Source organism: Microtus oregoni, unplaced genomic scaffold (genome assembly GCF_018167655.1).
Source record: "Microtus oregoni isolate MIOR12 unplaced genomic scaffold, Mior012 000021F_ref0000039, whole genome shotgun sequence".
NCBI classification, from domain to species: domain Eukaryota; kingdom Metazoa; phylum Chordata; class Mammalia; order Rodentia; family Cricetidae; genus Microtus; species Microtus oregoni.
Window position 1 is genome coordinate 11,464,973 of NW_024543080.1, and position 13,840 is coordinate 11,478,812.

Below are 13,840 nucleotides of genomic sequence, written 5' to 3' on the forward strand. Positions count from 1 at the left end.
AATGAAATGTCCTAAGACCACTACATCAGTCAAACCCCAAGAAAGACGTTTAGTTTATGAACAGCAGGGTTAAATCAACTTGGTGAAACAGTGTGTGTCTTAGATACTTCAAATAAACAATTTAAATTATGCAGCATAATTAAACTTGAACAGAAAAAAAATCAACTGGGAACCACATAGAAAGTTTTGGAGTGATAAATTGCCTAGAAATCTGACTTCTGAGTAAGCAGTTGCTCTTTGTTGTGGGCTACATCACATCTCCTCTCCGAATTCATATCTCAAAGTTTTAGCTTTCATGTGGCTTTATCTCGAAATATACCTGCGTGGAGATGATAAATCAGATATAATTAAATACCATAACAATAAAGCCATGATATCATAGGATTGGTATTTACAATAGTTTGAGTTTTCGATTATTCCAAAATGTGTCAAAGGCTTGTTCCCTGTCCTGTGGTTCTCTTAGGGTGTAATGGAAGCTTCAAAATTTGCAGTGTAGTGAAAGAGAGTGAGCACATAATGATGTGTTCTTGAACGGGATATGGAAACCCTGGTTTCTTTCTGTCTTTGCATTCTGCAGCAGGTGATGTATGCAATTATTTTAGCCTATAAATTCCACTATTGTGTACTGCTAATTGCAGGCTTAAAGCATACATGGACTGAGACCTCTGAAATTACGAGCCAAACTAAATTTTGACTCCTCATAAGTTAATAGCCTTCATTATTTTGTCAGAGTGATAGAAAGCATCCTCACTAAAGAAATACGGAACGCTCTTTGTCTCTGTCTCTTCCATCCTTGCTTTCTCCTTCTGCTCCACCAAAGGATACAAAGAGAAGAGCTAAGAAAACATCCTCACCAAAGAACTGAATGAACCAGCATGATGTTCTTGGAACTCCCATCTGGAGAACGTGAGAGATGAACTGCTGTTTAGCCACCATGTGTTGTTCCACTGAATCAACCCAGAGTTGACTAACGCAGCTTCCTATACAGCAATCTAACCCCCTAGGTTATATTTAAAAGAAACTGTAAAACCAAGCTAACCTATATTGTCAAGCAGTCTAAACTCAACTATTTTTATGATGGGTTTTATATAGAAGTCAATAATATAATAGCATTTAGCTTTGCTAGTATATTGGACAGATTACTCCTGGGTTTTTCTGTGTCTTTTTGAAATTCAGCAATAATCCACAAGTTAGAACTTCCAAGAACAGCAGTAAATCAAATATTCCTCAGACTCCTCTGTGATCATGGAAAATAGGAGGGTTAATGAACACAGGAACTTTGATAATTCTTAAACACATTCACTAGACAGTTTTGTAGATAGTTCTTCATCAAGATATGACAACATCTTTGTAAAGGAAAACATCTTCAGATGTTTATTCTATGTTCTTGGGAAATGACTATTTACAAAATAAAGTTTTAGTTTTCAGGTTTTTAATCAGCGACTCTTTTGAATAAAGATGTTTTAGGAGTTGAGTCTTATGCTCGCCTCATAGTCACGTTATTTTTGGTGATACCATAGTTATATCCTGAAAATAAGGAGAAAGTTTCACAGGAGAAAGTTCAATAAAGGTATCGATGTTTATATTCTCTATTAGAAATACAAACCGAGGCATACATAGTTTTTGACAGGATTTTTTAGCTACTGCTTCAGGTCATGCCTACTAAATAGGACTTTCAGCTACATATGCCTCTGAGAATATTTCTCAGTTTTAATTTTGTTTACCTCTTTCAGCCGTATTACATTTAGCTGATGATAGGCGGAGAACTGCAAAAGTTTATAGTATCCACATACTATGTGGAGCAAGTCAGCCTCCATTGGACTGGAGATGTATATAAAGGTTTAATATTTGTCTTGCGCTTTTCAGAATCTTAGCTCCGGAGTGAATTATGTCTGTTCATGCAATAGATTGGTATGCTGCAGCCCTAATCTTATAGACCCTGTCTCCAAAATCAGTCACATGGAAGGCTGTGTCCTCCGTGTATGGATCTGGTAAGGGAGGCCATTATTCTGGGGCTGTCATGTGACAACACAATATATTTTAGGTAGTTTAAGCAGAGATAGGGTGAAGTTCCATCTCTATCCATTGTAGGCACAGAATGAGAGATTGGCTGGCTAGAGGCCAGGAAAACAATTCTCCCCAGAAATTAAACTAGGTAGGACCTTGATCCTGGGATTCCTAGGCTCCACAACTGTGGGGAAATAAATTTCTGATTTTTAAGCCTCCTCCTCCTTGGTCTATGTTATTTTGCTATGACAGCCTGAGCTAAAAACAATTCTTCTGCCCCCTTTGTCATTTAAAAAAAAGGGATTTCTTTTGTTTTGAAATCATATCATGAAGAATAAAAATTGACAAATAAATAGAAGGTGTAAGACACAGAAATATGAGCAAATCGAATACTAAGATGCATTGGTTTCTTTCTGAAACTGGAAAGTATAATTAACTGTGGAACAATTTATTTCAGTGAAGAACAACTATAGCAGAAGAAATGCCATGCTTTCCCAACTGGAGTGATAAAAATAACACTTTCCCACAGATCAGAGCTTCCAACCAAAAGGTCACATGTGGTATAATCAGACTATTTGTTTCCAGCCTAATCCTCAGCACTCTCTATAATTTAAAGCTAATCAGACACTCAGTGGAAATGTAAAATAGAACAGATGTACAGCTTTTGATATATTTAACCCCAACTGCATTATCTTCGAGATGTATTGTGCTATAGAAACATCGATTTTTCTCTTATAAAAGTCATATTTTATTTATGTATTCATGTATGTGTGTACACTCATGCATGTACTTCCATGAACATGCCTTGGCATATGCTGATGGAGGTTAGAAGGCAATTTGTAGAAGTGATTCTTGCCTTCCACTATGTAGGCAAGGAACTTATCTCTTCAGGTTTGGTGGCAAGTGTCTTTGACTGGATGAGCCCTTTTACCAGCCCTCTATGTCTTTCCTGATGATCTCTAAGTAAACAAAACTTGAGAGTACTTCTCTGTTGAACTAATGGCCTCAGCACTTTACTTCCCTGATAATTCCCTCCGTAATTTACTTCACTAATGCCTCTGGTCATGACAACGTATCTTACTTAGGTCAATAAGACGATAGTGGGTGTGAAAGAAACTGACTTGGCAAGTGCTCACTATGGGTTCTTGCCTATCATGCTGTTCCTGTGTGCATGATGTCTAGGATATGTATAAAGACCTGGGTTTGCCTGTTAATGATGAGATGCAGGAGATCAAACCATCTCTGTGGCCTCCCCATGACATACTAACTCCTAGGCCCCCTCTCAGCTTGTGCTGACACAGACCAGAAGTACATCTGGGTGACGCATTAGAAAGTGTGGCTCTGCTTAAGCCTCTGATTTTAGAGACACTTTGTTATGAAGCAAATTCCTATTGATTCAAAGAGATTTTTAGAAAGAAATAAAAACAGAACCACCATCGAATGAAAATTCCTGTGAGTTTGAGGCAGCCTTAGTCAACATAATGAATTTCAGGCTAGCTAGAATTAGATATTGAGATCCTGTCACAAACAAACACCAACATAACAAAGTATCACAAATAAATTGTGAATATTCATGCATACCTCATAAATCCAGGTAGCAGTCATAACATTCTGATACCCCAGTGAAAAGGAATATCAGAAAAAAGAGAGACAGCCTTTGCTTAAATTGTTCATATGTCAGGCATTCATATGTGCTATCCCTGACATGTTCAAGATACTCTTTGCTTTATACATATTTCATACCATTTAGCCTACTGAATACTTTACAAGAGAATTAGTGCCCTTTTGCAGATGTGAAATCTGGGGCTAAGATAAATTTACACACTTGCCTTGGATAACCACGTTATAAAGGTCTGTTCTGCACACAGAAGAACACCACCTTCAGATCACCAGGACTGGGAAGGGCAAACTCCAGGCAGCCAGCAGGCATGACTGAGTGAAAAATACCCATTGTGAGTGTGATCAGGCTTCAGTATAATGCCTATAACAGTTTTGTCAAAGTCTGAAAAATGTCAGTTGTGAAATGGAATGCTATTTTGATGTGAAATAGTTAACTGGTTTGAGAGAATTCTGTAAACTTAAGTATCAGAATTGTTTTTCTTATTGGCAGCTATTGATCCCTGACTGTACCACTCAGACTCATTAACACTTTTATTACCTTGTCAATCAAAGTTCCAACAGCACCAACCAGTGTCCAAAAGGATTTGCCATTATTAACAAGACTGTCTGGTGCCCAGGAGCAATGGAATCCTGCTGGAAGTATAAGGCCACATCAGCAGGGATTTAGATAGACTGAAGATACAGAAAACAATTCAGAAGTTTTCTGTTTTAAAATCATTTGAAGAAACAGATTTTCTCACTTCCTTTGAATGCTTAGGATTTGAGTTTTAAGAAACCTTGTCTCAAGCCAGTAGGGATAAAAGCTAATGTTACTTTAAACTGCTTGGGGTCCAATTTCTTTGTACAAGTTTGCTGAATTGCACTGGTCCCAGGGCAAATGTAATATGTAGGCAATAAATGTTTCTTATGTGCATAGCTAATTTTATCATTTCCTCTAATAGTGGCCTATTAGAGCAAACAGATTAGCAGTTAATTGGTATCCAACAAAGAACTATTTTGGCCTTTATTTGCTACTTTTTCAATCCATTAGTGATCTTAGTCAATACCAATGCAGAGTCCTGAATTTCGGCACTTGTCATTACCTTGTAGTAATGCTGCATTTAGAACGTCATTAGTTGCTAGATGTTTAACAGATTATACATACTTTTTTTTTTCCCTCTGGAGCATTCCTTACTTGTCTCATATTCAGCTATCAATAATTTCATGGTGATCATCTTCTCAGAACGTAGTCATTTTCAAATATGTGAACAGCTAATTTTGTTTTATGCCTTTTATTAGCTTACCAGGTACTGATTAAATAGATGATCTGTATAAAATGTAAAACTACAGGATATCCAGATATGGACAAGATGCTTTTGCTAAGGTCTGTACACAAGTAACCATACTATGAAGTAGTTGTAACTAAATGCTGTATGAATGGTATAACACACACACACACACACATACACACACACACACACACACACACACACACACACACACACATCATAGGACTCTAATGGAGTGAGGATTCCATATACTTGAATGATCACAAAGACCTTGTAGAACTTAATGCATTTACAGGATTGCTTGTGAGAAGATTTTGGAAAAGAGAAATAGAAATGAAGACAAGGGTTTCAGACTGTTTAAACTGCTGCAACAGAACCCCATAAGCAGGGACTTATAAAGAACAGGGACATATTTCAGGAGGCTGTAATGTCTAAGTCTAAGGCAGACTTCATGTTCAGCAAGGGCTTACTTTGTAGCTTATAGATGACATATCCTTCTATGTACTTACAACATCAAAGGCACTAGCCAGATAGCTGAGTTCTGCTTTACAAAGGCATTATTCCCAAAAGCCAGTCCTTGTGAACTATCCCCGAGGCCCTGACTCCTTACACAATCACTTTGGGGTTTATCATTCTACATGTAAATTTTGGACTACCACCAACTGTACTACAGCAAACTTTGAGCCAAAGCAACATGATATGTAGTTGTTAGGTGCACATGTAAAATTTAGGAAGCAATGACTGGCTGGGGTTCCTATCAATAGCAAAACAAGATTCATAAATTAAAATGTAGGTTTTTTTTATATAGAAGAATGAAAATGGACCTATGTCTATCACCATGCACAAAACTCAAGTCCAAATGGATCAGAAACATCAACATAAAGCCAGTCACACTAAACCTCATAGAAGAGAAAATGGAAAGTACACTTGAATGTATGTACACAAGAGATCACTTCCTAAATAGAACCCCAATAGCACAGACACTGAGAGAAACAATTAAAAAAATGGGACCTCCTGAAATTGAGAAGCTGCTATAAAGCAAAGGGCAAGGTCAACAAGACAAAACAACAGCATGGGAAAAGATCTTCACCAACCCGACATCACACAGAGGTCTGATCTCCAAAATATACAACGAACTCAAGAAATTGGTCATCAAAAAGTACCTACATAAAGAAATTGTAGAGACTTCATACTAGTAATATCAGCACATCATGTCTGAAATAATGATGGTTTTTCATTGTGGCTACAAACCGTGGTTAATTACTGCTTCTATTTCTTTAGAGGTATAGGTTTGTTTAAATTGCTTATCCGATCTTGATTTAACTTTGGTAAGTGGTATGCACTGATGAAATCATCTTTTTATTTAGATTTTCCAGTTTGGTAGGATACAGGCTTTTAAAGTATGTCCTATGTCTATGACACTCTGGGTTTCTCCATTGTCTGTTGTCATGTCTCCCTTTTCATTTCCAATTTTGTTAATTTGGATATTCTCTCTCTGTCTTTTGTTACTTTGACTAAGGATATATTCATTTCTCAAAGAAATAACTCTTTCTTTCATTGATTTTTGCATTTTTGTTTTGTTTGTTTTTATTTTATTAGTTTCAGCCCTGAGTTTGATTATTTCTTGCCTTCTACTCCTTTTAGGTAGATTTCTTCTTTTTTATTCTTAAGCTTCCAGGTGAGATGTTAAATTACTAATATGAAGTCTCTACAGTTTCTTTATGTAGGTACTTTTCTAATGAGAGACAGAAAGGGGATGGGAACAGATGAGAGGAGAAGTGGAGAGGAACTAGGAGGAGTAAAGGGAGGGGAAACTGTAATCAAGATAGACTATGTGAGGGGAAAAATTATCTTTAACACACGGAAAACAAACAACCAACAAATAAGTAAACAAACGCAAACAAAAAAAAAAAACTGAAAAAAAAACCCTCCTGGTTAATACTATATAAGTAGGTAAAACTTAAATCCAATATAAATTCCTAGAATTAGAATTCTTATGACTTAAATCTTTATTATAGTATGAAATAATATAATATTATAGAATGAAATGCTAACTAAAATGACACCAAACTAATTAAAATTAATGTCAGTAGCTGGTGAGATAGTTGCCACCAAGTCTAACTTCCCAAAATTGAGTTCCAGGGCCTACTTGGCGGAAGGTGTCATTTGACACCTATTAAATTATGTATGATAGATTATGTGTTTGTTATTGAAGGGAATATGGTATTGACTACTGTGGGTAAGCTTTCTTGAATTCTACCAACCCATGTTCTTCCATGTACTACAATCATTCCATTTTCTCACTACATATTTTCTATTAAGTTATTAAAATAACTGCTTTTATGCACTATATTTTGACTTTTAAGGAATGTTCTTTAGACAGATACCACTTCACTTTTTCTGATAATTCTTATCATCCAAGTCCATTATGAGTTGAAAGTTGTCATAGTTCAGATAATCTATAAATTTCTCAAAACACTTTTGAAAATAAGATAGTAAATTTATGAACCTTGAGAACATTTTCATAACCCTGTGTTTTGGTCATAACAAAGGATTTCTTAAGAAACAAAGAGTTAATGGAATAGGCTTAAGGTAGGGAATCTCAACAAAGTGACACAGGGAAATACAGTATTAGTGGGAGAATTTTCAGAAAAATTGTGAAAAAAAATCAACCAGCATTTTCAACTAGGTCAACTAGGAGCTTGGGGAATCCTGCAGAAGAGCAGGAGAAAGGATTGTAGGAACCAAAGGGATCAAGGACACCAGGAGAACACAGCACACAGAATCAACTAAGCAGGGCTCATAGGGGTTCACAGAGGCTCAAGTGGTAATCACAGAGCCTGTATGGGTCTATGCTAGGTCCTCTGGATATATGTTGTGGTTGTTTAGCTTGGTTTTCTGTGGAACTCCTAAACAATGGAAGTGGGTAGCAGATATATCTGACATCTTTTGTTTTTGTTTTGTCTGCTCTTAGGTCTCTTTTCTTCTACTGGATTGCCTCATCCAGCCTTATTATGAGGGTTTGTGCTTAGTCTTATTGCATCTTGTTATGCTGTATTTGGTGATATTCCTGGGAAGCCTGTTTTTTTCTGAAGGGAAATGAAGGAGCAGTAGGAGAGAGGGCAGGGGTGGGGGAGGAGTAGGAGGAGTGGAGGGAAAGGAGGCTGTGGTCAGAATGTATTGTATATATAAATTAAATTTAGAAAACCAAATAGAATGGTTAGTACAAATCCATTCATGCCGACATTTGAATATAGAACCCTTGTCGTTATCAGATACAGCTTTGATATTTTCTCAGATTCTTTTCATGTCATCTATTCTTTACGCTCCTTATCCTCCTGTTTTCCTTCAGCTGGTATCATGATTGACTTTATCCATGAGTGTTTATATGGTTTGATTGACTGAGTTTTAATTGTGGGTAGAGGATTATGCTTATCAAGAGGCTGCTAGATTGTAGAGTGTAACTTGAATGGAGCCTGTTAAGTTTTCGAGGGGCAACTGAAGCATGGAAGACAGTAGAAGGCAAGACTATGCTGATTAATGCCTTCAACCTCTCCTCTTCCACTGCGCTGTTCCAAGCCACATATGACAGGCACATCTTTAAACTGACCACATGTTGTAATAGGAGCGGCGGGGCTGCATCCCCAGCACCCTGGCCGCCTGGCTAGGTTATGCCCCGAAATAATTACATGGACACTATATTCTTTTAAACACTGCTTGGCCCATTATATCTAGCCTCTTCTCAGCTAACTCTCGCACCTGGACTAGCCCATTTCTAATAATGTTTGTAGCACCCCAAGGTGCGCTTACGGGGAAGATTCTAGCCCACGTCCATCCTGGGTCACAGCTTCATCGCATGTGCCTCAGAGAGCAGAGCTATTGCTTCTACCCGGGAGAGGGAAGCATAGCATCTCTGAGCTCACTTCCTCTTCCTCCCAGCATTCTGTTCTGTTTATTCCTCCCACCTATGTTTTAACCTATCAGGGCCAAGCAGTTTCTTTATTGCTTAACCAATGAAATCAACAGATTGATATATGACAGTCCCACATCACTGTGCTCTTGACATGGAGGTCACATGGTACTGATAAGTTGTGTGGCCCACTGTGTTTCATGCCCAACTAACACTCTGGGAGTCCCAGTGCTTTTCATCTCCCAGGCTAAGCACAACTGCTTGATCCTTGCCTCAATTTCTGTTTTATAACTAAGACACATAAAAAATCTTAGATTTTTTGACTTCATTCTTCTCAGAATTATTCACTATGAGTTTTCTATTGGCCTATGAGCATCCAGATGCCCAAAGTTACAAGCTTTAGAATATGTCAGATAAAAACATTTGTCTGGATAAATACATATTTCTCTTAATCTGCATTTAGAGAAAAATAGAAGAATATTTAAAGCTCAAATTTACTAGATTCAATTCTCTTAAATTTTATGCATTTTTCTTATTCATATTAAGATCTAAATAATTAAGTAAATCTGGGTGATTTTACTTGATGCACCTCCAGAGTCCAGTGATTACACATTGCAGATGACTCTTCCTGAGTTTTATTTTATAACAACAACAACAACAAAAAGAATCCTGTAGTCTAGAGACTAGGATATGAATTTTATTTTCATCACATAAGACTTGTATGACATTAATTTTCAGCTTATTCTTGTGAAAATGAGAATACATATCTCAAAAAGTACAGTAAAGAAGAAGTGTTTGGAACCCCTTCCTTGGGACATTACTATGCAAATACTTGACAGAATTTGCATTCTGCTAAGTGCCCCAGTTTCCCTGCATTGCTTTTCTTCCACCTGTACCTATTTTTCTCATGAAAATCCCCCTTCTTCTTTATTCTTTTTATCTACTTCATGTTCAGAGTTAGTCTACACTGAAATTTTGTCTATAATACTAAACATATAATGGAGATTTCTCAGCCATCTGTGGTAATTACCAAGTCTGTTTGTATTTTTATCTCCTCAAGTAAAATCTGCAGATGTGTCGACTGATGTTTCTGTCCCACCATTCCCTCAGCCGTTAAGTCCCAAAGAATTACACAAAGGTCTCCATTAATTATAAACTGATTGGCCTATTAGCTCAGCCTCTTATTAACTCTTATAACTTATATTAGTCCATAATTCTTGTTTGTGTTAGCCACATAGCTTGGCACCTTTTTTGGCGAGGCAGGCACATCTTGCTTGCTCTGTGTCTGGCTTCCTCTGTAACAACTGCAGACTGACTCTTTCATCTCCCAGAATTCTCCTGTTCACACTGCCCCACCTCTACTTCCTGCCTGGTTGCTCCATCTATACTTCCTGCCTAGCTAATGGCCAATAAGCATTTTATTAAAATACAATTGACAGGGTACAGACCCTTGTCCCACAGCACAAATAGGGGCATTTGTCCCTTTCCTATTTTATGTGTATCTTTAAAAACATTGAAACATTTAAAACAATCATCCAAAATACAAAAACAAATTAATACAATCAATATGGAAATCAGTCTGTAGGTTCCTTAGAAAATTAAGAATAAAACTATAGTCTGACCCAGGTCTTCCATTCCTGGGAATAATAGCTAAAGAACTTCCATAAGCTATCATGGAATTATTTTCCCAGTCACATTTATTACTGCTTTATTTATGATAGCAAGGAAATGAAACCCATCTAGATAGCCATCCATAGGATAGATAATGAAAATGTGTTACATATACAAAATGAAACATTTTGGTGCAAAGAAAAATTAAATCATGAAATTTACAGAAAAGTGGGTGTACTTGGAAAGTAGCTATATTAAAGCAAGGTGACCTAAACTGAGATTAAATCTGCATGTTCTTTTTCATATTCAAACAGTTGTAAGTGTGGCTACAAAATAGCATTTAAAAAGGAGATGAAGAATGTGTAATATTAGGTGACAGGGAAAGACTGAATGCAGGTAAAAGGACACCTGCACACAAGCCATGAACGAGGGAATGAATAGTCTCATGGCTGTGTGTGGGTGTTTTTATTCTTATTTTTTTCTTTGTTTGTTTGTTTTAAACCTTCCTGGTCTTTTGCTTGTATAATATAGCTTCCTATTTGTGATTTCATGGTGTGTGTGTACATATATATATATATGTTTCTCATGATTTTCTTGTCTTTCCTTTTTTAAGTTCTTTCTTGTTTTTTGTTTTAAATCTGTTTTAAAAAGAGAGCAAAGGCAAGAGGGTATGTAGGGGAGGATCTGGGATAAGATGAGGGATAGGAAACCATGATCAGAATATTTTGTATGGAAAGATTATTTTCAATAGAAAATAGCAAAGAAGCTTTGGTCTAGATGAAGAGTAGTGCACAGATAGCACAGATGCCGGGGGAGACCCTGTGTGCAGTTCCTCTTGCTCCTTGTCTGTAGTGTCACATTCTTCTTTTCATATCACCATCTTGAAAGTCTTAAGCCTCGTTAAACAATGGGTCTTACCTTTTCATTTTAAGCTGGACTCACAAATTGTGTAGCTGGTTCTGTATAGATGTATAGATCAGGTTCTCTCCAATAAAGTGACAGGAACTGATTAAGGTTTAGAATGATCATGGTTGCTGCTGTTTAGTCAGTCAATTCAGGGTCAGCACTGAATGGCAGAATGATCATTAGGAAATGGTTGTTCCCTGACAGGAGAGAGATTGTATGGCTTAATGTGAGACAGTGGTAAAGGCATGGAAAATGTGGAAGGTTATCCAGTGCATATACGGAGAAGATCTCTAGAAGATGGTGTAGACTTTTTAAAAAGCGAGGAATATACATCGTGTACAGTCATAGCACCCATGTCGTACAATTGCAGGTAGAAAGATTGGGGCAGTGTATGAGGAAGTGATAAAAATAGTTACCTGTCTGTGAGACTGTGCAGAACAATTAATGGGGCATGTGTGGTGTCTTAGAACATTTGAGGTACATTCTAAGTGTTCTAAGCAGCAGTAGAAATCTATTCCTCACCCTCCTGGAAGCTGGAGGTCTGAGGTCAGGGTTTTAGCAGGACCAAGCTCTGCCAAAGGCCTCTTTTGAGCTAGAGACTGCAAAATTCTCATAGAGTTAGTCTCATGGGTTCTTTTATAAAGACAGAACAGGGAAGTCACATCTTAGTAACCTGTCAAAGGCCCCTCATGCTAGTAACCATGAGGGTTAGCATTTCAACATACTAATTTGTGCAGAACATAAAATCCAGTGTATACCAAATACTAAGGACACTTCTGGACATTCTTTTTCTCTCTACTTCTAAGTAACACAATGTTCAAACCATGTGAATACTTTTTCAGAAGACCAAAAATAAATATGCAGGCAAAAGATGCTTACAAGGCAACATTTATGGAATCTGGTGATTGAACATAGGAAATAAAAAGGAAGAGGTCAAATTTGACAATTTTGTGTTTTATGATTGACTCCCACTTTTCCACAATTCCTTCTGCTCAGTCAGTGGTGTTCATCTATTTTCCTTCCACGTGATGGAAATAAATGAACACATGATCCAACAAGCTATATAAGGAAAAAGTTTGGGGTCTGTATCAGTTTCCTAAGGCTACTGTAGCAGATCACCTGAGACTAGATGGCATAAAACCAGAAATGGGTTAGTGGATTCAGTAAAAATCTGACATCAGTGAGTCTACAAGCTTGGCTTCCTCCAGAGGCTTTGCAGCAGAACTGTGCAAGTTTCTCTCTACTCTGTTGTTGCCGAAAGCGATCCTTTGCATTCTTTGTCTTGTGACTACTACATGTGTGCCGGCCTCAGGCCTCCAAGTAGCATCTTCCCTGTGAGACTCCCTCTGCTCACAATGACAGGCAGCCAGCTGGAGCCAGGAACTGAGAGAGCACGTTTGCTCCACATTCAGGAAGTAGATGGTAAACTGGAAGTGAGGCAAGGCTAGAAAGGCAACGCCTGCCTGCATGATGTCCTTTCTCCAGCAAAGGCCCCATCTACTTCCTACAGGTTTTATAGCTGCTACAAACTGAACCACAAACCAAGGACCAAGTGTTCACATACACAAACCTATGGGTGATATTTCTCATTCAAACCACTACAAGTTCTCCACTTTGGACAGTGTTACATTTAGAATGCAATGATTGAAACAGTTGCCATGGTCTGGGGATGAAGCCAGCAGGTGATGAAAATAACAAACAAACAAAACAGAGCAAAGGAATAAACGCTAATGAGATACTGGATACTGGGGAAGGTGTAGGGGACGGCATGGAAATCAAAGCCATTATTGATTGGAATTTGTAGTAATTAAGCTAGTAGCACCTCGGTGACATAAAGACACTCATATTCCTTATTCATCAATAAGAGGTGCTCTCGTATGAGGGTGTTAATGAAAAGTGGTTCTGGGGTAAATGTAATAAATATGCAAATCTGTACCTGTGTTCACATGTGTGCGTGCCAAGACATACATACTGATATGTATCTTCTGGTAAAATATGCTTTTATATAGAAACTGTTGATTAAATGACCTTTATACTTTATACATCATTTTTATTGAACTTGGAGATTTTCTGTGGTGCTTATTTGTATCATTGAAAAGTAAGTGTGATTTTTTCATGACATTTGTGTAGTGTGCTGAAGGTAAGGTGGAGATATTATCAGAACTTCCACAGAAAATTCCAATTTTATGTGATCTGCAGTCACTTAACCCTGCATATGCAACCACTTACTTAATCCATGATTCTCAACTTTCCTAATGCTGTTACTGATTAGTACAGTTCCTCATGTTGGGGTGACCTCCAACCATGAAGTTATTTCATTGCTACTTGATAACTGTAATTTTGCTACTGTTATGAATCATAGTGTAAATATCTGATATGCACATTATCTGATATGTGACCCCTGAAGGGATCGCAACCCACAGGTTAAGAACCGTTGCAATCCAAAGTAAAGGAGAGTAAGAGTTGGTAGGGAATCTGCTGTCACGGTGAAGACAAGTAATGAGACCTTGTCATGGAT